Consider the following 27,498-nt stretch of genomic DNA (forward strand, 5'->3'; position numbering starts at 1 on the left):
GAGTCAAATACTGTGAAGGTTGTATGCTGTCCACTTCCAACAACGTCAGAAGCAGACACGGCTTCAGCTTGCAGGGAGGAGCTGAGCAAAAGTGCTTGGGTAGGAGAAAAAGCAAAATAATTAACTTGTCAGATCCTTCCTCTCAGCTTGAATGCAGTAGACTCCTATCTAACAAATCATTGCTTCTCAGCAGTGCCCAACATTCGCTTCTTTGCTGCTCTTCATGTTCCAAGTCCTGGTTCCGGAGAAAACAATTAACACACCAACACTTGCATAAGGACACTGAAGCATACTTAACTATCGTAAACAACTCCTATTGTTCTTTACTTTGTATATACACGCAGCTTAAGACATGATATGTCTATTCCTCACATTGGCAACTAGATGGACACTGAATTGTAGGCTTGTAAATATTTAATAATAAAAATATTTAACAATATCTACATGTTCAAAAAATTTAATTTAAAATTTTCAGCTTTATTTGTACCTTTAATTAAAATATTTTCCCTTCATTATGATTTACATTTTGCCTTTTCATTTTTGTAGCAATTTCTAATATTTTAGAGGAGAAATAATCTTTACTGAAATCATATTGAAATATAATTTTAGGGGCGGCCGGTTAGGTCAGTTGGTTAGAGCACGGTGCTCTTTTCAAGGTTGCCAGTTCGATCCCCACATGGGCCACTGTGAGCTGTGCCCTCCACAACTAGATTGAAACAACTACTTGATTTGGAGCTGATGCGTCCTGGAAAAAACAGTTAAGTAAAAGTTAAAAAAAAAAAAGAAGGAAATATAGTTTTAATTTTTACATATATTTTAAGGTACTTTAAAAATGAAAGTACACTCCCAGTTTATTCCCTTTGAATACAATTACTTTTCTTAATCCTTAGATGGTTATTATCAATAGAATACAATTTTGTGAAATTTAACATACTTGGAGATTTTGCTGAAATGAAGGCAAAAAGTTTTATGAAATATAAAATAATACATGAATTATATATCTATTTTAATACTCATCCAAATATTACCAGCCCGTTAATGGAACATTCAGACACACAGAATAATAATTAAATTCAGTTGTCTTTGATATGAGGTCTGATAATTAAGTTTGAGAACTTGTTGCAACGATGTTGCTAACCTTTTTTTGATATCAGTGGGATTATTCATTATGAATTTGTACCAAATGGACAAACACTTAACGAAGTTTACTATTTAGAAGTGCTGAAAAGGCTGCGTGAAAAAGACAACCTGAGCTTTTCACCAACAATTCATGGCTCTTGCATCACGACAATGCACCAGATCACATGACACTGTCTGTGAGGGAGTTTTTAGCCAGTAAACAAATCACTGTATTGGAACACCCTCCTTACTCACCTGATCTGGCCCCCAATGACTCTTTATCTGAAGATAAAGGAAATACTGAAAGGAAGACCTTTTAGTGACATTCAGGACATCAAGGGTAATACCATGACAGCTCTGATGGCCATTCCAGAAAAAGAGTTCCCAAATTGCTTTGAAGGGTGGACTAGGTGCTGCCGTGAGTCCAAGGGGAGTACTTCGAAGGTGACCATAGTGATATTCAGCAATGAGGTAGGTAGCACTTTTTCTAGGATGAGTTCACGAACTTCGTTGTCTGACCTCGTATGAGACTTCCTTCCAGTCATATAGAAACTGCAACTTTATTAATATTTTACATTTTTATATTGTTATGAAGATATTTTCATCAAGGATGAGCCTACGACCTCGTATTTCATGTGACATGTGTGGAGATGTGATGTGTGGGCCCCGTGTGTCTGTTGCCCTGGCCCTGCCGGTGTTCAGCCAGGCCTCCTTCTGCACACACAGCTATAGAAGAGCATGGTTTCTGGTGCGGCAGGAGCCCTAGGGGCAGGGTGCGGGGCAGCTGCGTGTTCCAGGCCACAACTGACTCAGTGCGCCTGTGTCACCAGGGCCAAGGGCACACCAAGGCCCAGGGAGAGAAAGTCCCTGAAGCCTCCCCAGCGGCCTTTGTGGGAAACCCTGCAAAGCTTCCTTCATGCGCGTTCTATGGCTTCCACCTGCCGTGCTGGGCGTACAGGTGCTCAGGTGCTCAAGCTTTGGGGCTTGAGTGAGGGGGTTTGAATTTTAGCTCTGCCACTTTTTGGTAATGTCACTGAATGAATTTCCTGAACCTCTTTGATCTGTTTTGACATATGTAACATGGGAGTACTCATTTCCACTTTTTAGTGTTGTTGTGAACACTGGAGATTTGTATTTAAAACACGTAGCATGGTCCCCGGGGTGTGGCCTCAAACATGTTAACCAATGACGTTGGACAGAGAGACTGAGGAAAGATGATAAGCATGATATGGTATAAGACGGTGAGGCTAACGTCACATTGGTGACTAGTAGATGAATGAAGACTCAGGCATTCTGATGCCCTATCTGATGCTCTTTCCATTTTCTGGGACCTGAATACCCACAGTTCCTCTAAAGCAGGGGTGTCCAAACTGCAGCCCGTGGGCCAACTGCGGTCCGCAATCCATTGTTAGTTGGCCCGCAGCAAATTCCAAAAATATATTTAGTTTACTTAAATAAATCAGGTGAGGCAATATGTACTTCACCTCGAGTGAGTGGCCCGGCTGTTTGTGTATGTTACCGCATATGGCCCTTGGTGAAAAACGTTGAAAAAAGTTTGGACACCCCTGCTCTAAAGCCTGTCTGCTCTCCTGCCTAGGCCTGGGGAGGAAGGGTGCCTGCTCCCCGAGCTGCGAGGCGGTCTTTTCTGAGCACCAGTTCACTAGTCTCAGAATCCAGATCAGAAGATTTACAGCCAGGTTGGGTGCACACTGGAGTCCCTTTACCTGTAAGTTATTCCACCGGTAATTAGATTTCTTTCTGTTGTGGGAAGCCAGCATGTGTAAATCCACAGAAACCTGGGACCAGATGATATAAGGGTCACCTGAGCCTCCGTGCTGCCTAAAATGCATCTTCCAGGAAAATGATTTCTCTGGGCACATAAGTTACTACAGTCCCAGGGTAACTATAGCTCAGGCTCTGACCATTCCCATATGCTGTGTTCAGGTGATGTAGTGTTCATGGCCCCTCTGCAGCCTGCCCATCTCACCCTGCTCTCTAAGTAGAAGAACCTCACCAACAACTGCTGCCACTGCTGGATAAGATCGATGTGAGGGTCGGGTGAGCAGAAAGAAGGGAAGACAGCCTCCGTTTCCAGCTTTTCTTCCCAGGCTGAACTGACTCAAGTCCAGAGATTCTTAGTCCCTCAGGTGAGCCATTGGGAGATCAAAGACACTTTGACCCATGACACAAATTGCTATCCATTTGCAAGAGGATAATATCAAGTACCCACCTCATGCCGTGTACAACAAATTCCAGATGGATTAAAGAGTTGTGCATTAAATATAAAATATCAACAACTTAAAACAATGTAAGTCTGGCACCAAACCCAGAAGCCAAAAGAGAAAAGTTTGGCAGATTGCACTATCTGAAAATTAAAAACAAAACAAAACACCGAAAACTGTATCATGAAAGGCACCACCAATAAACCAAAGACATAAGTGACAGCCTCTGAGAAAGTATTTGCTACACATTGTAGTAGGAAAATTGTGAATATCCATCCTATAGAAAGTATTTCTCTAAATCAATCAAAAATGACAAAAATGGACAAATGGGCAATTCACACACACACTCACACACACACAAACACGCTACAAATGATCTATTAAAGAGGAAAAAATGTAAAAATATCCAATCTCCCTAATAAATGAAGGAATTTAAATGGAAACAACAACGTGGCATTGTTTTTAATTTTGCCTACCTAATTAAAAAGATTGATAACCTTTGAATTGGTAAGAATAAAGAAATGAGCTTGTGCACACTGTTGGTAGAAATATAAATCCCCACAGCCTTTTTGGGGGTAGTTTTTCAATAGATATATACACTTAAAATGTGCTTATTGATATGCCAGCAATCTCTCCTCTAGGAATTTATCCTCCAAAGATCATAGCATGAATATGATATACCTTCAAGGGCATTCATTGTACCATGACTTACAAGAGCAAAAATTTGTAAAAGTTGAAATTTCCATCACAGAGCATGGTATATCTATGTAATGGAATTCTATTCACTGTTAAAAAACAAGGTACCCTATTTCCCCAAAAACAAGACCTAGCCGGACAATGAGCTCTAATACATCTTTTGAAGCAAAAGTTAATATAAGACATGGTATTATGTATTATATTATATTATATTATATTATATTATATTATATTATATTATATTATATTATATTAAAGACTCGGTCTTATATTATAGTAAAATAAGACCAGGTCTCATATTAATTTTTGCTCCAAAAGACGCAATAGAGCTGATTGTCCAGCTGGTCTTATTTTCGGGGAAACACTGTAGATGTGCGTAATAAGAGCTAATATTTTTCTGAGCGCTTACCATGGGCTAGACACTGTTCTGAGTGACTCATATACTCGTTTAGATTCTCCTTTAATCCTCAACCCTTTATGGACAATGTTGTAATCATCCATATGTTGCAGAAAAGGCACCGAGAGCTTGCTAGTCTCCACAAGACCACACAGCTGTGAGAAGTCAGAGCTGGTATTTGAACTGGGTGGTGAGGTTCCTGTGGCACCGACTAGGAAGGAGTCACCAATAAAAATGAAGTGTTAAGGGATAAAAAAGCAAATTGCAGAAGATAACATAGCTACATTTTGGTGAAAATATGTGTGAGTATGTATGTAATATATATTATTTATATGTGTGCTTGCATTACTATGTAGAAAGGTTAATTTGGTGGGAACAACCAAAAGGGCAGTGAGAGTAGGTTGACATCTTTATTTCACTGGAAAAGTGGTAGGATTAAAAAAACAAAATGAGCTTCTCAGTTCTCTTCTCTTTTTATTTTATTTATTTATTACCCATACCCCCTTGACTTGCATGAAATTAAAAAAATGGCCCTTTCTAGTAACAAAAATACAGCCTTGGGGAAAAAAAAAATAATCCAGTTCATGCCAGAAAGAAAATCCCAATTTGGAAATACAATAGTTCCTCCTTATCCATGGCTGATACATTTCAAGACCGTCAGTGGATGCCTGAAACCACAGATAGTGCTGTGTTTTGCTATACATACAGACCTATGGTAAAGTTTATTTATAATAAATCAGGTACAGTAAGAGATGAACAGCAATAGCTTCCATGACAGCAGCCATCTCCAGCAGGTGTCAAAGCAAACCTGCCCCTTCTCTCCCCGCCGTGGTGTGCTGCAGTTGGTGAACTTGGCTGGAGGGAGGATGCCGTGAAATCAGGTAGGTGACGTATGGGTTTCACGTACCTGATAAGCTTGGAGGGAGGGTGGCCCAGAGTTGGCCAGGCAGGCTGGGGTTGCGGGAGATGGCCTGGGTGTCACGTGTCAGGCTTTGCATACATTATTTCCCTTGTTTCTCAACTCCAAGAAATGGGTTTTATAATCATTCCTATTTTACAGAGGAGGAATTCAAGCTTGGAGAGGTTAATTAATTTGGCTGAACTCATGTGACTAGAAAGTTGAGCTCCTGGAAAGAATGTGGGGGTTTTCTGGGGCATCATGGCTTCAGCAAGGGCAAATGTGAACCGAACGAGGGCAGACTGGCAGGACCCAGGCGGGTGAGTCCTAGGTCAGTGGGCACTGTCGCCACACCAGTGAGCAGGGCAGCTTCCGGCTGGGATGAAAGTGTGGGATAAGAGTGGCCATTGGACAGAGCATGATTTCTCTGGGATTGGAGGAGGCAGGGTAAGGGGAACTGGGAGTGAGCAAGAGAGGACAGAGGCCTCCCGCATGTGCACTGGACTGGACGTGGACAGAGCGAGGGACAGGGAAGTGCCCTTCTCTGTGACTGGAGAAACCAGAAGTCCCGTGTTAAATGGCACATGACCCCTGGGGGCATCTCCCTTCTGTTGATGACAAATGGCCTATGGTTAAATGGACTATCAGGGTGCCACCAGCTTCTCTGCTCTTTTAAATGAATTAGAAAATGGTGCCCCCTGGGCAGGTGCATCGACTGGAGTGTGGGCTGGATTCCCGCCCCCTTGGCCAGGTGCCTATGGAGGACAGCTGTAGACGAGGCCCTGGCAGGAAACCACGTGGCCAGAGGGAAGGAATCGAGGGGGGCAGGATCCTGGACCCAGGCCTCCAGGAGGGCAGCGACCAACACGTACCTGCATGTGTATGTACTACGCCTGGTCCTGGCCTGGCACAGTTGGGCCCAGGAAGTGTTTGCTGAGGGATCACCTTCCTGTGGGTTCCTTGGGATGAGTCCTCAACCTTCTCTGGAAGATTTGGAAGTGAGGAACAGAATGTGATTTGTCATGCGAGAGGAAGGCTAAAAAGGAGGGAAACTTGACTCATTGTATCAACCTCATCAGTAAATGCTTCAGAATGCTAAAAACAACAATAGCTGGACTTACTACATTGAGTGACAGATTCCTGAGTGAGCCATGTGCTGCTCACCTTTCTATGATGGGCGGTTTTATACGTCGCCTTGCCTAGACTGTGGTCTCCAGTTATTCAATCAAATGCTAATCTAGGGGTCGCTGTGAAGGCAGATGTCATTGAAGTCCAAACTCCGTGACTTTACGTAAAGGAGTCTGTCCCGGACCACCTGGGTGGGCCTGACTCAATCCTCGCAAAGTGTTAAGAGCAGAGCTGAGGTTTCCCTGAAGGAGAAGAAATTCCGCCTATGGACTGCAGCTTAGTGTGTGTCCAAGGGTCCCAGCCCGCCCTTCCTGACGGCCTGCGCTATGGATTCCAGACTTGCCAGGCCAGCTCCATAATTGCATGTTCTGCGCTTGGCGAGTTTGGAATTCTTTGCAACAAACCTCTTAGTGTTAGGTTGGTGCAAAAGTAATTGCAGTTTGAAAGGTTAAAAATAACTGCAAAAACCGCAATAAATTTTGCACCAATGTAATACTACCTATCTCCTGCTGGTTCTATTTCTTTGGTTGAACCCAGATGGCTACGCCTTCAGATGGACCGATTTATCTAATCATCTCAGGAACACTGATAGGTAACCATTATTATTCCCTTTTTAGCCTGAGGTTCAGAGAGGGCAAGCAGTGCCAGCAAGCAAGGAAGCCAGGAATCAAACCTCAGTCCTTCTTCCTCCAGGGCCCAAGTTCTCGGCCGCTACAGCAGAGAACACCAGCGAGGGAGCCAGGTCGATAGCAGCCAGCACTGGACACCTGACCGGCTTTGCGATGGACCAGCAGCTGTGATTGGCTCATTGGGACCAGCATTGTGAGAGAGGCAGTAACAGGCTCCCACAGCAAGTCCCTGTGGCAGTTGGGCCTGCGGATGCACACATTTCACATCACCTCCCAGCACTGAGTCCCTGACAGTGTCGGGCACACAGATGTTCTCTGGCTCTTGCATTTGCTTATACTTGCCTTAGAGCTGTCCTCTGGTGGTTTGTTCTATTTAAGTGTTTTCTCTCAGGGCTGAGCTTATCAAAATTCACTGAAATGTTCACAATCGGTCCTGGAAACCAAATTTCTTCCTCTGGTTTGTTCATTCACAGTGACATCTGAGTTGCCGTCCTTCACAAAGCAACACCCTGCTCGATGTGAAGAAGACAGCTAGCTGGTGGCTCGGAAGGAGTTCAGGGACATCAGGCGGGTTGGCAGTGCCACCTGGCTGTGCATCGGCCGTGCGTGGGTGAAAATCACTCCTCAAGAGTAATAAGCTAATGGGAAACCTTCGAGTCCAACGTTTGGGGTGTTTGTTTACAGCCTCTAAATGGTGGAGGGAATGTCTTCTGCAGCCTTAGCTTTGTCTCCATATAACAGCTCAGACCCTGCGTGCTGACCAGCCCCGGCCTGTGGCTCCCCCCAACCCCTACCTGGTCTTCGGTGAGGAGGAATAAACACAAGCAGGCCAGAGTTGAAGGATGGAAGGTGCCAGCTTCTAGTAATGACTTTTAGGAAAAGCAGAATGGGGCACAAGCAAAAGTAGTCGTGTGTGTGGTGTGGGTACACACGCATATGTGTTTATTGGTGTAAGAAGAGGTGTGGGGCGGCGGCCTGAGAAGTAAGGGTTAAAGCCACGGGATAGCACTGGGCTCTGAACTCCTGGGGTATCAGGAGTGTGGCTGGGAGACAGAAGGCTCGCAGAAGAGGGAGAGACCAGGAACATTGAACACGACTCAATGTTCAATGGTTAGAGTATTTTCATTCTTTCTCTGTCTCTTTCTGACTCGCGTGTCTGTCTCTCTCTCACATGCCTGTGCCTGCATCATACCCTGTTTCTTTTGAAGCAGAAAAGCTATCGGGTGGTTCACAGAACCACCGGGAAGAGGAACGCTCAGACTTTCCAAAGGCACAGTGACAAAAGACAGAACCGCAGGCGAACTCATGCCCCAGAACCAGGCCTGTGCGGACACTGCTGCTCGAGTCCTGCTGCCCCTGGATGCCGCCCACTGGCAGCTGCTGGACCCTGGCATGAGAACCAGGACAGTGTTCCAGCGATCTGGCCGGCCTCTGCTGAGAGCCTGAGAGGTGACACAAGTCCCCAGACAGCCCGGCTGGCTAGGTGGGGCCAGCTAGCTACAGACTTGGTATTCTGGTTTATTGTTGGAAATAAAAGGATAGTTGTGGTCCATTTGGTGCTAATTGGGCACAGAGTGTAGACGGGGAATTTCAAACTCTAATTTGACCATGGAACACCAGTGATCCCTTCCCCGAGTCCCCCTAGAGATTTTAACCCTAATCTTTAACTGTAAAAAAGACGGGTGGCTTTGTAGGACATCTCCCCTACTCTCTAGTTCTGTTGGCGCAGGCTCCTGAAAAGTGGACCGGCCACGTGGTACTGGAATAGGAGAGAGAAGGAAAATCAAGGACTTAAGATAATGTGAAAAATAGAGATATTGGAATCTTCCAGCTGCAGACCCCTGGTTTTGTTTCATTGTTGTTATTTGTTTGTTTACTTTGGACCATAGTTTCTGTTTGTTTTGTTTTAAAGCTTGACCTGAGGAGCAAACGGCCATGGTCCTCAGAGGTGGAAAGCAGTGAGGGTGGGGAGGGTCATGCAGAGAGCTCGAGGCCCGCCCTCTCACTGAGAGCAGGTTGCTGGGGTGTTGCTGTTCCTATCCTGGAAGAAAACTCAGATCCTAGAACAGGTGAGGGCTGAGCTCTGCATTTCCCAGCCAGTTCCTTGAAGACGACAGAGATGACCAGCAATGAGTTTGGCCTTATGGAAACCACAGGCTGTCCAGCCCTCGGACTGTGTGGATTTTCTGCATTTCTTTCTCTTTGTACTAGAAAACCAGACCTGTCTCTGCCAGGCTGAGGGGCCGAAATGGGACCTCTGAGACTAGAGCTGGGGTGGGAGAGAGACAGCCTGAAACCTGTGGCCTCCTCTATGCCAGAACTGACTCTTGGGTGGTAGGAACTGGCTGTGCTTGGGGTGGGGTGTGTGTGTGTGTGTATCCGTGCATGTGTGAATATGTGTGCGTGCATGCACATGCATATGTGAACGTGTGTGTTTGTGAACATGTGAATGTGCATGGCGGTCAGAGGCAGAGCAGAGGCCGGCCCTGCTGAATGCCCCCTCTTCCCGTCTGTCAAGGGACAAAGGCCATTCCTCTTGATGACTCCTTGATGACTCCTGGGAGCTGGGGAACCTCAGAGGAGACACGTTTGCCCAGAACAAAGCAACACCCTCAAAGGTTCTTTCCTGTCTCTGATTGCAGAAAATTACCCGCCCTTTCATCTGCTCCTCACATTCACGCCTGTCCACGTCCCTGTCCTGTTTCATCTCCTGGTATTTCAGTTCCCATCCTTTCCTCTTTGTCTCTCTGTCTGTCCAGGCTGGTTTGTTTCTCTTTGTCTTTGCAGGGCCTGCAGTCCCTGCCTCTATCTGTCCCTCCCTCTGCCTTGGCTGAGTTCTTTCGCAGTCTGTCACTTTTCTCTCTTCTCCTCCTGGCTCTGGCTGAGCTCAGTGGCTGTCAGGGCCATCCCTCACTGGAGCAGAATCCCAGAGAAAAGCAGTGTTGGAACTGAGGGGTGATTTTTTGCTCCTTGTCGGACCTTAAGTTCCTCCAACTTGATTTTGAACCTCCCTTGCAGCCGTGGGAGGTCAGGAAGTCCTCGGGGATGAGCTGGGCCCCGGGGCTCTGGGCCCCCGCCTTGGTAGCTTGAGCCCCCACCCCTTTCGCTTGGAGTGATCCAGTCATCCTGTCTTACAAATTGGGATCGCTCTCCGCATGTGGGCTTTGGTGACAGCCACCAGATGGCAGGGACTGGTTTTTATAGTAACTCATTAACCTCTTGCCATCCTACAATTAAGAAAGCATTTAATTGCTTTTTCTCAAGCCATCCTATGAGTGATTTGGGCAGCTTATGCTCATCACGCCACGCAATTTGCAGCCAGCGCCTGAGCGTGGGAACAGGGGAGTGTGGTGAGCTTAGACTCTGCACACCCTGGGCGGCCCTGGGTTACCTTTTGGGACTTTTTTTGGGAGGGGGGTAGAGTACGAGCCTCAGAACCTTCCCCACCCCGACTGATTTCCTTCTGGGATGATACAGTCCTATAGATGAGCTCTGAATGCTCCTTAGATATTATCCAGCTTCTCTCTTTAACTGTTGAAGGGACAAGACCACATAGGTCAAGGAACTTGCCCCAAGTCACACAACCAATCAAGGGGAAACAAGCCAGCACCACAGACAGAGACAGAGAGAGGATGAGACCTGAAACGCCAGTGGTGGAGCCAAGCTGCAGCCCCAGTCTTCATTTCCCTGCTGTGCTCTGGGCCACCCGCTGCGTTGCCAGCATTCCCTGGGCAACTGCACTGCTGGAGAAACTCTGTGAAGGTTTCCCTCGTGTACCTGGACTGCTGTTAGGTACATAACACCTGGGAGTGCTGTATTCAGGAAGCAGCTCAGAGCCTCCCCGATGGATGAAACTTCTCCATGCGGAGAGGCTGGATCCCCCCACCTCCTGTTGCCAGCCAGCAAACCCAGCAACCACGGCTGCATTGGGGGTCACTGAGCGCACAGCCCTGTGACGGGGGGTGGTGCGGGGTGGGCTCCAGCCCACAGAAGAACTCCCACCAGAATTGCTTAGGTGTAGCACCCCTCGGTGTGAACCCCACACATGTTGACCAGGGTGAGCCGTGCCCCAGCTGTGGGGCCTTCCTTCCAGCGCACAGCAGAAGCCCACAAGGTCAACGGCACCCCTCCCATCACTCTCCCCTGGCACCGCCTCCACCGCGCAGCTCTCCAGGCATGGCCTTGCTGTGCTCTCTCATTCCCTTACTGCCTCCTACCTTTCTCATTCCCACTCCTCGCCTCCCTCCCAAGCCCCACACCCTTTCACTGGACCTTTGGCGTTTCTGCTCCATGAATAACAGATTCCTCCATTCCCAGCAGGATGGACACACAGACTCACCACCCAGACCCCCATCAAGGAAGTCTTTGCCTCAGATGCTGGAAGGGCAGTCAGCCGACCACCTTTAGCTGTCAATCCCTTTGGAGATGGTCTTATCTTAGCTGCAGAGGGCTGCTTGCCCAAGGTCATGCCCTCCCATGGGCATGCCACATCTGATGACTGACCCATGGGGGAGTATAAAGATCGACTATTTTGGTCCAATGCAGGACAACTCCGACAGCTCATTTCCTCTCCAGAGCTTGCCATGGGGGTAGCTGGGGCCTGTCCTCGGGCCTGCAGCGCAGCTCCACTTCTTCCATCCAGTTCTGGAGCATCTGCATCACGCCCCCAAGTGTTTATCCCAAGAATAGTCCTTAATGATCACCCTGCTTATTAAGGAATATTAAATATGGTAGCTCTATATTTAACATTTTGGGGAAGTGCCAGACTATGGTCCACAGTGGCCACGCTGGTGAGACCCCCACCAGCAGTGCATTAGGGTCCCACTGTCTCACAATCTCCTCAGCACTTGTTTGCTTTTTTGAATATGACCATCCTCGTGGGTGTGAGGTGGTATCTCATTGTGGTCATGATTTGTGTTTCTGTAATGGCTAACGACATAGTTATCTTCTCATGTGCTTCTTGGTCATTTGTACGAGATCTTCTATAGGGAAATGTCTACTCAGATCCTTAGTCCATTTTCAATTGGGTTGTCTTTCTATTCCTGAGTTGTAAGCATTCTGTGTATATTCTGGAGAGTGGACCCTTGTCAGATATATAATTTGCAAATGTTTTCTTCCATTCTATTGATTGTCTTTTCACTTTTTAATAGTATCCTTTGACACAAAGAAAAAGCTTTTAATTTTAAAGAAATACAATTACCTCCTTTTTCCTCTTGTTGCTTATGTTTCACATGTCACATCTAAGAAACTAATTCAAGATCTTAATTCAAGATCACGAAGATTTACACATATGAATTTTGTCATTTTAGCTCTTACATTTAGATCTTTGATCTTGTTTGAGTTAATTTTTATATATGGTGTAAAGGAAAGGTCCAAATTCCTTCTTGTGCATGTGGGTATCCAGGTGTTCCAGCACCATGTGTAGAAATGACCACTCTTTCCTCATCAAATGGTCTTGGCATCCTTACGGGATATAAATTGACTGTGGCTGTATGGGCTTAGTTCTGGACTCTCAGTTCTGTTCCATTGCTCTATATGTCCATCCTTACGGAAGTACCAAACTGTCCCGAGTATTGTCCCTTTGTAATAAGTCTGTAAAAATTTTTAAAAAGATTTTTCAACTTTATTGATATATAATTGACATAAGTTTAAGGTGTACATGTGATGATTTTATACATGTACATAATGGAAATGATTTCCACAATAGGGTTAGTTAAAATCTCCCTCGCCTCACACAATTAGTACGTGTGTGTGTGTGTGTGTGTGTGTCTGTGTGTGTGTGTGGTAGGAACTTTTAAGATCTACTCTCTTAGCAACTTTCAAGCACATGGTACACTATGGTTAACTGTATAACCACACTGTACATCAGATCCCAGAACTTATTCATCTTATAACTGGAAGTTTGCAGCCTTTGATCAGCGTCTCCCCATTTTCCCTACCCTGTAATAAGTTTTGAAATTTGGAAATAAGTCCTCAACTTTGTTTATCCTTTTACAAGATTGTTTGGGCTATTTTAAAGATTGTTTTCGCTATCCCTTGCATTTGCATAAGAAGTTTAGGATCAACTTTTGATTTCTGCAAAAAAGGCACTTGGAATTTTAATAAATATCACATTGCATCTGTAGATAAATTTGGGGAGTATTGCATCTTAACATTATTAAAAGTTCCAATCCATGAACACAAGTTACTTTCTACTTCTCTTCTTTAATTTCTTTCAACAGTGTTTTGTAGTTTCTAGTGTAGAAGTCTTGCATTTCTTTGGTTAAATTTATTCCTAAGTATTTTATTCTTTTTGATGCTATTGCAAGTGGATTTATTTTCTTAATTTTGCTGTGTGATTATTTATTGTTAGTGTATTTCTATATGATTTTTGTATATTGATGTTGTGTCCTGCAACTTTGCTGAACTGGTTTATTTGTTCTAACAGTTCTTTTGGTAGATTCTTTATGGTTTCCTATCTAGAATACAATGTCATGTACAAATAGAGATAATTTTACCTTTTTATTTCCAATCTGGATGCCTTTTATTTCTTTCTCTTACCTAATTTCTCTGGCTAGAAACTCCATCACTATGTTAAATAGGAATGGAGACAGCAGATGTGCCTTGGAATTTCTGTCTTCATACTGGACGTTTTGGGTTTTGCCTTGTTGGGGGCTGGATTTTGTTGCATTCATTTAAATATTGCTGGGTTTCATCCTGGGTTTGCAGTTAAGTTACTTGAAATCAGTTTGATCCCTTTAACACTTGTTTGTAAGCTTTGTCGATACAGGTCCAGAGCAGCCTTTCTTTGGTCTAGGGCTAATTGGGCCTCACTACTGAAGCCGTGCCTTTCTGAGATTTTACCTACTGCCCTGCGTGTGAGGAGGCCGTCTTACTCTGGGAGCTGCGGTCACACACTATCCCATGCTCTGTGTGAGCTCTAGGCTAGACGTTCTTGAGGCATAGCTCAGCTCTGGCAGTCTGGAGCTCTCAGTTTCCTGGCCTTTGGCCTCTATTCCCTTTCTGAAACTGCAAGTACATTTGTTCCTAACACAGTCAACACACACGTTAGTCCCAAGGAGCCCTAGAAGCCAGACAAGAATATCCATCAGCAGTGTGCTGTTTCCACCTCTTGTTGTCACTGAAGGACCATGGCAGATATCAGTGCTGAAAGAAATATTTGGTATATTTTAGAGAATATCCTGTCTGGATAAATTATAGATGCTATTTTAGGGGTGTTGCAGGAAGAAGAGGGAGTGGCTCACTGGTGATATCTCAAGTTCCAATGCCAGCAGCCCTTGGATGGCTTCTCCGGGCTTCTTCACTGATCCATCGCCTGTGTGGCGTTGGGGAGGGCACTTAACCTCTCTGAGCTGCTGGATCCTCACCTCTAAAACTGGATAAAAGTATCTACTGTCAGGCTCACCGATGCTGACTACAAAAAAGGCAGTGACTTTCAAACTTTAGATGAAATCTTTTATAGAATTCATACATATACAGACATGCACACATATGTAAAAGCGAGGGAAAACATATAAAGAGATTGAGGGGGAAGGAGCAATCCTAAGCTGGTCCCCTCAAGGAGAGACGATAGTACACAGTCCTGCTTGGATGTGGCAGGAACATGGTTTGAAGGCGACAAGGGGAGGATTTCTGCTGCTCCTGAGGGGCGCGGGGGAGAGTGAGGAGAAGAGAAAAGCGGGGATATCGTGTGAGAGAGGAGCCCACAGAGGTCGGAAGGAAGCACCAAGTGGGCAGAAAGGACCTGAGGGAACAAGAGAGAGAAGAGGGCCTTTGAAGTTGCTGGCAGTAAGGCAGGAGATGTGGTCCCTTTGCAGGACCCCCAAGGTCTTCAGTAAATTCAGTTGTCGGTACGGCTAATTAACTGGGTAGGTGTGTTCGCCTATTTATTTTCATATGTATGTATTTATTTGCTGATTTACTTATTTATTTTGTGGAACAGGGGAAAGGGGATAAGTCTGTTCCATCGACTCAGTGTGAAACAAGGACAGAGTCCTGAAGGCAGAAACCCAGGGCAGGGAAGACGCTGGGCACTGCCCAAGCCTGGGAAGAGCTCCTGGCTTCACGGGCTGTGCCACTGGGGCTGGAGAAACCTCCGCTGGATGTCATGGCCAAAGCAGCCCCCGCTGGCCTCTCAGTGACACACGACACACAGAAGTGGAGCTGCTCCGTGTACAGCAGGCGGGAGGAGGGAGAAGCGTGGCTCCCGGCCTCCCCTCATACCCTGCCATGCCCCCAAATGCCTCCTAGGGAACTGCAGCCTCTGTGGGACAGACTGACAACCACAGTTCCCATGGGGCCGGCCGTATTACATTAGCTTTGTAACCTGCGCTTCACTTGGGGATGGCATCTCTCCTCCCACCAGCCTGTGGACAGATGGGGTTCACCAGCTCCCCGGGACTCCATCTGTCACATCTTCCAGTGGCCCCATCTTCTTTGGAGACGACAGCTGACCTGGCATCTCTGTGGAGTGGCAGCCCCTCTCCTGCCTGAAGCCAAGTTCCTCTCAGTGCCATGACTCCTGGGCGAGTTCCTGTGGCTGCAGCGATGGCTAATGCTGGGTGGTTAATGAGACCCCGAATAACTCCTGACCCCTGCACAGACGCCAGGGCTGGGGGCCGAGACCTGGGAGGCCAGAGGTCCCCGCAGTGTGTGCAGGGTGCATCCAAATGTGTGTGAGCGTTACAGGTGTCGCTCCTCCTGTTAATTCTTCCTCTCCTCAGAATCCTTCAGGGAGAGAGAAAACATTCTGCCTCCTTTCCTGGTAGTGGAATTCTCTCTGACTCAGGATGGCCCAGACCCAGTCCCCAGGTGCCCCTTGGGACATCTTAATGGGGGAATGCGTGATCACTCATCCTCAGGCCTTGGGGAATCCTGGACCTTCAGGACCACAGGTGAAAGTCAGCCTGGCTCAGGAGACAGGCCACAGAGCATCCTGACCAGGATCCAGCCCAGCTCTCACACTCTCTCTCTGGGTGACCTTGGGCCTGTCACTTAACTTCTCTCAGCTTCCATTTCTCCTTCTGTAAAAAACAGTGAGAGGGTTGTTGTGAACATGAGCTGTCGGTTCTGGAAAGTTGTACTTGTATCTGTTGAAGCACAGGTTCCCAGGGAAGCACACTCTGAGACTGAGGCTGGCACTCAGGAAGTGAATCAGGGCCTGCCCTCGGGGGGACAACACTGGAAGGAAAGGGGGAGCAGCAGCAGTGCACAGAGGGCGGGGTTCATCGGTGAGGCAGGGCCCGGCTGAAGTGTCGCCTGCCCCTCGGTGAGCTCTGAAGCCAACATGGCCTTTTACACCCTTTCCTGGAAGTCCCCAGTTTCAAGGATTCACTCGGAGGTCTCCCAGGACTCAGCACACAGTCGTAGTCACAACAGGGATGTATTAGAGTGAAAGGACGCGAAGCAAAATTAGCAAAGGGAAAGGCATATGGAAGAAGCCCTGGGGAAACCAGGCACAAGCTTCCAAGAGGCCTTTCCTGGTGGTAGAGTCATACAGGATGTGCTTAATTCCTCCAGCAATAAATTGTGACAACACAAATTGTGACACCATGTGTAAAATGTTGCCAAGGTGGGAAGAGGGTGCTGGTCACGTAGGCATCCCCTGCCTGCCTTATACAAAATGCCAGACTCCCAGGAGGGAAGCCGGTGCTCAGCATAAATCACATTGTTTGGACAGTTTAAGCACAGTGAGCCACTCTTACCAGGGAACGGTGGGGACCCTCCCAAATCCAAGTTCACAGATGCCAGCGAGGGCCAGCCTTGCTAGCAGGCCTTTGTAAGGAGAGCAGTTTTAGGCAGCTAAGAGATCTCTTTTCTGCGTATGTCTCCCCCTCAATCAGTCACTGGATGTGGTCCTGGGGTGGGGGGGTGGGGGGCAGGTGTGACCTTGGGCACAGCCGCCCTCGCAGCTGAGGAATCCCCGAAGGGGCTGACTGCTGAAGTCGGCCGCCACAGCCCCCGCAGCAAAACCTTCATCTGAGGGTGAATGTGCACCCCAGTGTCTGCCACAGACATGCGATGAGTACGGCATTGCCCTGGTGGCCGTGGAACACCAAGGAGCTCAGCTGTTGGAAATCTGGCCGCCTCACAATCAGCCCACATCACCCTGTGTGGACCCTGGAGAACTAAGCCAGGAGGGCGTCCCCAACATTGTTCATCCATGACTCATTTACAGAATGTGAGCAGGTCAGACAGCGGGAGAGAGAATGCGGAGCTTGGTGTTCAAGGGGGAGTGAGCCAGTGCTATGGAGACAGCCTGCCTGTAAACACAGATAATCAGAGTGGAACATAATAGACTGATAGTAAAGACGTATTTGCTGAACTGAATTGGTCCCGCTGACCTCCTTCCCTACGCTGAGTGCTGTGGATTCAGAGATATAAATAGGGCTTGGTTTCTGCCCTTCGGTGCTCACTGTCGAGGTGGGAGACTGACCTTTAATCAGTAAGATGTGATAATTGAGAGAAGTAAGACAGGGAGCAGAAAGTGGGGCGGGCCTGGGTGACCACTGTGCCTTGTAGAAATGGAATGAGGAGGGAAGGCTTCCCAGAGGAGGTGTCATTCATGTTGGGCCTTGAAGGATGAGTAGGAGTTAGCGAAGTGGACAAGGAGAGAAGCAGGGGATCTCAGGAATGACCAATACAACAAACTTAGGGTAACTGGAAGCCCATGGATTCTTACAATTTCTTTTGTCTGACTCTTATAAGTGCTTTCAGGAAAATTTCCTGGAGTCATAGAATCTCAAGTTGGAGAGATTCATAAAAGCTCCCTCAGCAAAGCATGCATCCATACAAAGCCTGGTTGCATCCTTCTGATGATGGGGAGCTTACCACTTAATAAGACTGTGCATTTGTGTGGAGCTGTTGGCAAAATCTTATTTCTGTTGAGCTAGAATCTATTTCCTTGTTTCTTCCAATCTTCGATCCTGATTTTTATCCTTTGGGTTGACCCAGGACAAGATTATATTTTTATGCAATGATGAGGATCTGTAGGTTTTCCACTACTGCTCTCCAAGTAGTTGATCCCTCTGTCTAGTCTCAAGGAGAGAGGCAGAGGCTGGAGCCACGGCGTTACAGGGAGGCAAAATAATAAAGCGAGTGAGCGTGAGACCCTGGAGTCAGAATGCCTGTGGTGAGTCTCACCTATGCCCCTTACTGCGTAACCTAGGCAGGCCTCAGTTTCTTCATCTGCACAATGGGATAAGCGTGATGTCCTCCCTCATTGGTGGTAGTTAGCATTAATTGACGTCATGCTAGTGCAGCGCTGGCACTCAATGTTAGTTAGCACTCAATGTTTGAGCTTCTGTTGCTACTAAAAAGTGAGTGTAACTGATGCCAGGCCACGGGAATGGTGCCACAAACCTACTAAATAAAATTAGACAAAAGCAGCCAGCATGGCCTGACAAGGGTAAGGCCCATGAGTGAAAGCCACCTACCTCATTCATAAACTTTGTCTCCACTATCCTGTCTGCTTCTGTAACCTGCAGGTCAGCCATTTGGCTGTCCCCAAACTCTCCCACATATGGAGTCACTTTGCTATTTAAATAAAACTGCTGCAAGTCCCCAATTCCTGAATAACAGGAAACGCACGGTCTGGTCCCTTCCCCCTCTGAGTCCCTAAAGCAACCACCACTTTGGGCTGTTGCATGTTCTGCTGTGGATCGGGGGTATATACCTATATTACGTCATAGCCGTGAACTTCACACTGAATGTCATTCACGGCTGCTTTGAAGGTCCTAGGCCTCTCTTTCCCTGGGACACTGCCCGCCTGTCTTCTCCCCCAGGCCCTCCATTGGCCCCTGGGTCCCTGGCTCGGACCCTCCTCTCTTCTCCCTCACTTTGTTTCCAGTGCTCTTTCATCCCTCTCCCATGGGTTGCCCCAGAAATCAGGAGTCCTTTGCTTTATTAAGACGAGCAGGTTTGGCCCTTCACCTACTACTTGGGCTGGGTCCTATTTCTGTAAATCAAAACCACGAGCAGGAACCCCAGCGGCTCTCGGCATGTCATCTTCCCTCTCTGTGATCAGTTTTTCCACGTGTCTCCCCACCCCACCAGACCCCATCAGGAAAGGCATTCAGGCCACCAAATGTCTTTCCCTGATGTAAATTACTCTACACCCCTGCCTCCCTTTAAAGACAGATGGAGTTACTGTCTTTCACTTTTTAAGCAATTTAACATTTTGCCTGCTAAGTCTGGACCGTCTTCCTTCCTTCTCCCTGGCTTTCCAAATTCTGCCTGGCCTGGGTACAGTAGAAGAAAGGAGTCAGAGAGGCCTGGTTTTAATCCTAAATTCCCCATCTGCTGGCTGTGTGGTCCTCCACCAGTTACTTAACCTCTCTGATCTCAATTCTCCCATCTATCAAAGTGGGAAAGAATGCTTGTATTACAAAGTTGCTGTGAGAATTAAAGAAGGTCACGTATGATTAAAAAAAAAAAAAAAGACAGCAACAGTGTTGATGAGGATGCAAAGAAAAGGGAACTCTTGTGCCCTGTTGGTAGGAATGTAAAACGGTACAGCTGCTGTGGAAAATACATGGCAGTGCCTCAAAAAATTAAAAATAGAATTACTCTTTTATTTAGCAATTTCAGTTCTAGGTGTATACACAAAAGAATCAAAGCAGGGTCTTGAAGAGATATTTGTACACCTATCTTCACAGAAACATTACTCACAATAGCCAGGAGGTGGAAGCAAACCAAGTGTCCATCCACGGATGAATTGATAAGCAAAATGTGGTCTATTCACACAATGGAATATTACTCAGCCTTAAAAAGGAAGAGCATTCTTCAATATGCTACAACATGGATCGACCTTGAGGACATTATCTTAAGTGAAATAAGCCAGGCACAAAGAGAGAAATACTATATGATTCCACTTCTATGAGGTACCCAGATTAGTCAAATTCATAAAAACAGAAAGTAGAATGGTGGTTGCCAGAGGCTGTGGGGAGGCAGCATGGGAAGTTATTGTTTAGTAGATACAGAGTTTCAGTTTTATAAGATGAAAAGTGTTATGGGGATGGACAGTGGTGATGGTTACATAATATAAATATATTTAATAACAAGAAAGAGTACACATTAAAAATGGCTAAGATGGTAAATTGTACATTGTGTATAATTTATCACAACAAACAAAGAAGAAGAAAAAATGGAGGTCAGGAGTGTCAAATGCCCCAGGAGAGTCTGGCACACAGGAGAGGTGTGATACGTTTTAGATTCCTTCCTTCCTTCCACTGGAAGAGCCCACAGAATAAGGGGTAGGGGGCAGACAGACCATGGGCCTTGGACGATGCTACAGGGGGACTAAAGGGAAAGTGTACTTACTGAAAAAATGAGGAGTTTGGCGACAGGAACAAGATGGATCCAGAATGTCACCTGACAGACATGCAAAGACTGGGGCCCAGCAGGGAGCTGACACGCGGCAGAAACATGAGGGCCTGGCTTCCTTTCCTTTGCTGCCCAAACCAATCAAAAGGCAGCTCTCGAACTCCTCATGGCACATTCTCCTCCCCGGAGTTTCGGATAGGGCCAGAGGCTGCCTCAGGACATAGGGTCCCCAATCCAAAGGGAAAGAGAGGCTGTGTCCCAGTAGACACAGACACAGAATGCGCACAGTGGGTGAACTGCGACACTTGGGAGCCTTCTGAAAGGATGGATGAGGCATGGGGGTGGGGAGGGAAGAGGCCAGCTCTGCCCTCCGAGTCTCGGTTTCCTCATCTGTGCAGCGAGCATTGGGCTATGCAGTCACCAGGAGACCCTTCTGCTCAGCAAGCTCGGGAGTTTGTGTGTCTGTGTGTGTGTGTGTGTGTGTGTGTGTGTGTGTGTGTCCTTTGAGAAGGCTGTACTCTCAAACACAGCTAATTCAGAACTTATTGATTCAGAATGTGTAACTGTTTAACTTGGACTAGGCTGAAGGTTACTCTTTCATATTTTCCACACGAAAAAGGGCTTGTTTCGCTCATGAATAGTGTTGGGGTGATGATGGAAGAATCGTTTTCATGACACCGGGCTGCCTCTCACCAAATTCCTTTCGGATTGAGCCCTGGGTGGCTGAGCCCCCACTTCCTCAGGCACCTGCTCTGTCGGCCTGTCTCTGGCCTCTCCCTTTGAGTCCTGGGAGACTCCTAGACCCCCACCACCCAACTCACTAATTGGAGATTCACTGTTCATTCCTTCTTCAGTCTGCTGATTATGACTTTAATTTTTATAATCGTTTTTTAATGTTCAAGAAATGTTGCTTTTCATCCCAACTTATTATTCTCTATACGTGTGCCATCTTGACTCTTTCTGGAATATTAATTATTGTTTTAAACGTATCATCTGTTTCCCCTATTGATGCTATTCCCTCGGGCACTACTTCTCTCTCTGAGGTCAGAGCCTTCCTTTTATATTGTTGGTTTTCCTCAGCTAGTTGGTGCTTCTTGGTTGTCTGTTCACATTTGCACACGAGAATCCTTATTTGTTTCTCATGGGACTCCTCACGTCTTTGACTGATTTTTCTCCGCACTTGTTTCTCTGTCAGTTCAGTCCCTTCTGCTTTCTCTCTCCCAGGAAGTTTTCAACATGCCTGGTCTGCTAACTCCACTCTCCTTCCCTCCCTTCCTCCCTCCATTCTTCCTTCCCTTTCTTCTTCTCCTCCTCTTCTTCCTCCTCTCCTCTTCTTCCTCAAAATGCATCATTTCAGTAATCACAAGAGACTTTGCCCGGAGGAGACGGCATTGTCCGGCTCAGCTTGACCTCTCCTGTGGCCCGGCCCTTTTGTGTCTCTTTCTACAATCCTTAGAATGATTCACATCCCTCTTCTTATGGACGAAGAAACTGACGGGTTAAATGACTGCCTTGCCTTTATATGGTGAGTAGGGGACAGCTGGACATCAGGTCCTCTGACTCCAAATTCAGTCTTCCCCACCCACCCCATCACACCGTTCTGAAATCCCAGAGACCGTTTAACCTGCTCTCACTGGTCAGGAAGTTGATTCAAACCAGAGGTGAATGGACATTTGAGTATAAAAGGGCAACATGAAACTGCTTCCCATGAGAGCTGGACCAGGAAGACCGTGGTGCACTGTGGGAACAGACATGGCTAGGATTTTCTCATCTGCTGCAAATCTGTATTTATTTAGAGCTCTTCCAGAATTTAGATTATTCAACAAGTCAGAGTGACTTTCTTCCCCCAGTAAACCTTAACTTATGATGATTGGACTACAATGTCTGACTTACTAAATTGTTTATTGCCTTTTTCTCAGGTGATGGTTCTTAGTAAATTTCTTAATAAAGTAAATAAAGTACTATGGCCATGGTTGTGTCGTATAGTCTGGAAACCACCTCTTAGAAATGCTGGAACAGAGCAGCAGCTGTGTCTACACTGGAATGGAGACTTTCACACAAAAGGGGAAAGTTCCAATATGTCCTGTTTGGCTGGGAGGGCTCCCCAGGTTCCCTGCAGGCTGAGACTCGAAATTAAAGTAGAAGAGAGTCAAGGTCATGACAGCCTGGGTGGGTGTCCAGCTCAGGTTTGACACCAGCCAGTGAGTGCTTTTCTTAAACGGCCCTTCGAGCCACCCTTGGGGTCCTTGTTCTAAGTTTGTAGGAAGAGTGGACTGGAAAGCTAAACATGGGCCCTTGGAAATCCGCTGTGGTCGCTAGAAGCAACTAGTCAAGGGTGGTGGAAAGAGGCACATCTACCCGTGAGGACCATAGCAGAGGACCTGGGAGGAACTGGGAACTGGAGAAACAGGAATTTCTGCCATGTCCTGGGTATAGACAGGTCACTGGGCCCATGTGGAGGGCAGGACCTGGTCCTGGAGCCCAGGAAAGGAAGTGGGTGGGGCTCAAATCCAGAATCCTTTGTGGTTCTCAGTTAAGTCACCCCTGGTCCCCACCTGGGAGGGCCTGGGATGCAAGAGTCACATAAGAGAGGAGTGTGAAGAAACAGAAGTACATTTCATTTGTCCCCACGACTTCTCCCCTCCGTCTTCTCTCTGCCTCTTGAGAGGAGGGCTGGCCATCTCTATTTCTGCCGTCGGAAAATTGATCGTGGCCCAACCTGTCCTGGACTCACCAGGCACAAGGGCCACGTGCCTGAAATGAAGAAATCCGTGCAGGGTCTGTGCCTGAGGCCTCAGCACTCTGCCCTCCAGGGACAGGCTTCTCCATGGACTGATGGATGAAATTTTCATGGGGCTGGGCTAACTCTGGTGCCAGGTACAGGTGGAGAAATGCAGGCAAAAGGTGGTGTTCTGGGCTGGGCTATGAGTTTTTGGGAAATCATTAATGATAACAGCCACCCATATAAGAGACTGTTCCAGGTAAGGCCCGGCAGGACGGATGCACACAGGCAGCGGCACCACTTTGGGGGTCCACCTCCCCATCACAGCGAGGACTCCAGAGATGGTGTCTCCCCATGAGACAAGGGCCACTTCCTCCCTGGTCATAGCAGGAGCTCTGTCCTTCCCATCAGTCTGGAGGGTCCTGACAGCAAGCACTGTCTCTCTCCCTTCTTTCCATTCTGCAGAGAGGTTGGCTTTTCCCATGGGCTCAGTCCATGTCTTTCTGACCCAAGCAGAAGCTTCAGGAGGACATATGAAGCTGGACAATTAAGTTCACAAACTCATCCTAGAAAAAGTGCTACATACCTCACTGCTGAATATCACTACAGTCACCTTTGAAGTACTCCCCTTGGGAAGCTGTGCTCCAACACCAGCACCTAGTCCACCCTTCAAGGAGATTTTAGAACTCTTTTTCTAGAATGGCCATCAGAGCTGTCGTATTACCCTTGATGTCCTGAATGTCATCAAAATGTCTTACTTTCAATGTTTCCTTTATCTTCAGGTAAAGAAAGAAGTCATTGGGGGCCAGATCAGGTGAGTAGGGAGGGTGTTCCAATACAGTGATTTGTTGACTGGCTAAAAACTCCCTCACAGACAGTGCCGTGTGAGCTGGTGCATTGTCCTGATGCAAGAGCCATGAATTGTTGGCAAAAAGTTCAGGTCATCTAACTTTTTCATGCAGCCTTTTCAGCACTTACGAATAGTAAACTTGGTAAATTGTTTGTCCAGTTGGTACAAATTCATAATGAATAATCCCTCTGATATATATATATATATATATATATATATATATATATATATATATATATATAAAAGAAGGTTAGCAACATCATTGCAATAATTTCGCAAACTTAATTGTCAGACCTTTGTATGTCTTCAAAGAATTTGAGAGCTTCCCAAGGATGGGGAACACTGTCTTCCCTGGGAGATTCGCAAAATAGGGACAGTGTCTCCTGACCCAAAAGAGCTTCTTGAGTTCAGGCACCATATTTAGCATTTTGTTTCCTCCTAGAATATGCAAGATCGAGCCCTGTACACACTGGACGTCAGATGCACCACTGACTGCCTGGGACCATGGTGGTGGTGCCGGGAGGGTGGGGCCTTAGCACTGAACTGGAGATGCCTCTCACCCTTCAGTCACCTGAGCCAGGTGTTTCCATCAGGGCTCCTTCCCCAGGCAACCTGGGCCTTCCAGCTGCACCTGTTCTTCATAGTGCCATGTTCTCAGGAAAAAGGGCTGTGCTCACAGCTTGTCACCGGCTCCACACACATCATTTTAAATCAGTCTTGTTCAAGAGAAAGTATGTTTTCCAGGAGTTTACCTTAAGTCTGGGAGTTATTGAGCAGCCATTAGAGAATTCTTTAGCTTGCTCACAACCTATCAAGAACTCCCCACCTGTGATGCTGTGACCGATGCTATGACAAGTGACCCAAGGTTACTTAATTTTTTCTGGAAGGCTGTGTGTGTGTGTGTGTGTGTGTGTGTGTGTGTGTCTGTGTGTCTGTGTGTGGTGTGTGTGTCCATCATTTTGTCTGTTCTTGTCTGAGCTTTTGCTCTCAGGAAATAGAAAATGAAGACTGTAGCAAAGGGACGTATGGGCCTGCCTTTGGCCCTTCATGCAGGATGTGGTGAAGAGGGCTTGTCCTGCCTGGCTTGTCATACCTCAACCTTGCCAAGGTGGCTTGCCCCTCGTGAGACATGTTATATGGACATGATTCAGGAAAACGTACTGTGCACTCTTATCCGTGTCTTATCCGAGCTAAAATCCTGTTGGGTGGACATTTCCCTTTGAAACAAATATTGGTTGGAACTATCAATTGTCCTGGAATGAAGTTGATTCTGGAATGGGGTTGGAGGCAGCCTAGAAGCCAGGCCAAGCACCACCCTAAAGAAGGTCCTTGGCTTGGGGTTGGGTTTACACCACTGAGCTTAAGGACTAGCCACTGCTAATAACAATCATACATTTTCCTCCGGGTTGCAACAACTCCCTTCTCTCACCCGCAAACCTTCACTCAAGTAAACTGGCAGTAGGAGAATTGAGGGGTACAGCATCCCTTCATGGATGCTAGATTGAAGGGGAGATTGGACGCACGTAGCACATTTTGATAACTCTGGTCTTAAGGAAACAGCCCCAGTTCCTTAGCCAGGCCCTGGGCCTTCCAGGCTTTTCCTTTGCCACACTAATGCCTCCTCCTCACTCCCTCTACCTCTTCCCCCTTAACCCATGTGTGCACATAGCAGGCACTCAGGAAATGTCTGCTATTTCAATAGAACTGTGCAGCTATTTTGGCCCAAACCCTGGAGGCCCCCTTGGCTCACCCTTCCCCTCACACCCACTTATTTATCAATGCTAGGCCTCTCAAACCTTTTCCTGTCAGAGTTTTTCATCTCTCTCTTCCTTTGTATTCTCTCGCTGTTAGTCTCAGATGAAGGGTCCTGCTTGGACCATTGCAGTACCCTTCAAGCAGGTTGAATTATGCTCAGACTCTCGGTCTCCCATTGGCTCTGCAGATTTTTGCCGGGAGATTCTCTGCAAGTCACTGCTTTGATCATATCACTCTCTGGCTCCAAGTCCTTACTGGGTTCCCACTGAGAGCAGGTAAAATCCAGATTTCTCAGCCTGGCCTTCCACAATCTGATATCAGCCTACCTTCCCCATCCTGCCTAGGACTGAAGGTGCACCAGCCAAATCAGACCACTTGACTTTTCTTTTCTTTCTTTTTTTTTTTTGTCCCTGTGTCTGGAATTGCTGTCGGTGAGACCTTCTTTCTTCTTCAAAGAGAAGCTCCAACACCAACTCCTGCCCCTCATCTTCCCTGCTCCTCTAAGTCGGAGGATGTCTGTGCTTCTGAACTCCGTGTGTGTTCTTGTCTCTTAGCAATGTGCTGCCCTACTGTGTACTCCTGTCCTTCCTCAAGCTCATAACGGGGCTTATGACTGAGTCTTCTGGTCTCCCCGGTGCCCAGAGCAGATACTGCAGGGAATAGGAGCTCCGTAAATGTTTGTTTAATGAATAAATATAGAATTCTAACCCAATGCCCTGCTTTCCGACACATCGTCCTAGGCAGAAAGCCTGTTTACTTCTCTAACATTACCTCCCACCACTGGCCAAAATTAGAATAAGCACTTTGTGGAGTAAGACCTGAGATCTCAATGTGACTCAAGGTTGGGAGTGTCACAGTTCACTGTCTGTGGGTCTAAGATGGTGGCAACAATGTCATCTGCTTGGTAGAATAATGTCTGGTACAGATTCTAACTCCAGGGAGAATCCAATTGGACCAAACAGACATGCTCCCGTTTTGCCATCCACTGCCTGCCTCCTGTTTTCTGGTTACCAGCCCACCCCTCACAGTTCCACCATCACTAAATCCCCACCCAGGCCTGGGGAACTGCCCCACAGGGGTTTCCAGAGCTGCCTCCCCCAGCTGCCAGTCTTCTGCCTGGCCCAGGTGACGCAGCCCTCTGAGCAGTGGCACAAGCAACAATGGGACAATTACCCAACAAGCGAACAAAACAAACATCTTCCTGCTTACCCATCCTTTTTAGAAAGGAAAGCATTTCCTTGTTTAGCCAAGATGACTAGTGGCCAATAATATCAAGCAAATTTGAATTCAATGAGTCACTTTAAATTGCACAAGCCTTATGTTTTCTTTCCTGTGGCATGAAATGTATGGGCCAATTCTGAAAACTCACAAGTGATTTGTTCTTACAAGTAAGTGCAAGCTTGAGGACGATTTACTAATTAGCTAATTGTTCCTCCTTCCTGGGTTAGCAAAGTGATCTTTAGACACAACAGACACATTCAAATTGTTGATCCCAGTTGTTACAAGACAAACATAAGCTTCCTGGTAACTGGTCTGAGCAGAAGTCATAAACACAGTGTTCTTAATATCTACCCAGCGGACTTGTGGGTTCATTTAGTGCTAGCGTTCTCCCTAATGAAAGGCAAGGGAAATATCAGCTAGAAATTTCATAATCAGAGCGTTTGCCTTCGTTTGCTATTTTTAAGCACCACAGGCTTTGCTGGAAACGAAGGCTGTGCGTTAGCCCAGCAAACGCTGCTGGTGGATGGAGACTGAGGTT

This window comes from Rhinolophus sinicus, chromosome 3, assembly GCF_057876585.1.
Source record: "Rhinolophus sinicus isolate RSI-liver-muscle chromosome 3, RSI-T2T, whole genome shotgun sequence".
Classification (NCBI taxonomy): Eukaryota; Metazoa; Chordata; class Mammalia; order Chiroptera; family Rhinolophidae; genus Rhinolophus; species Rhinolophus sinicus.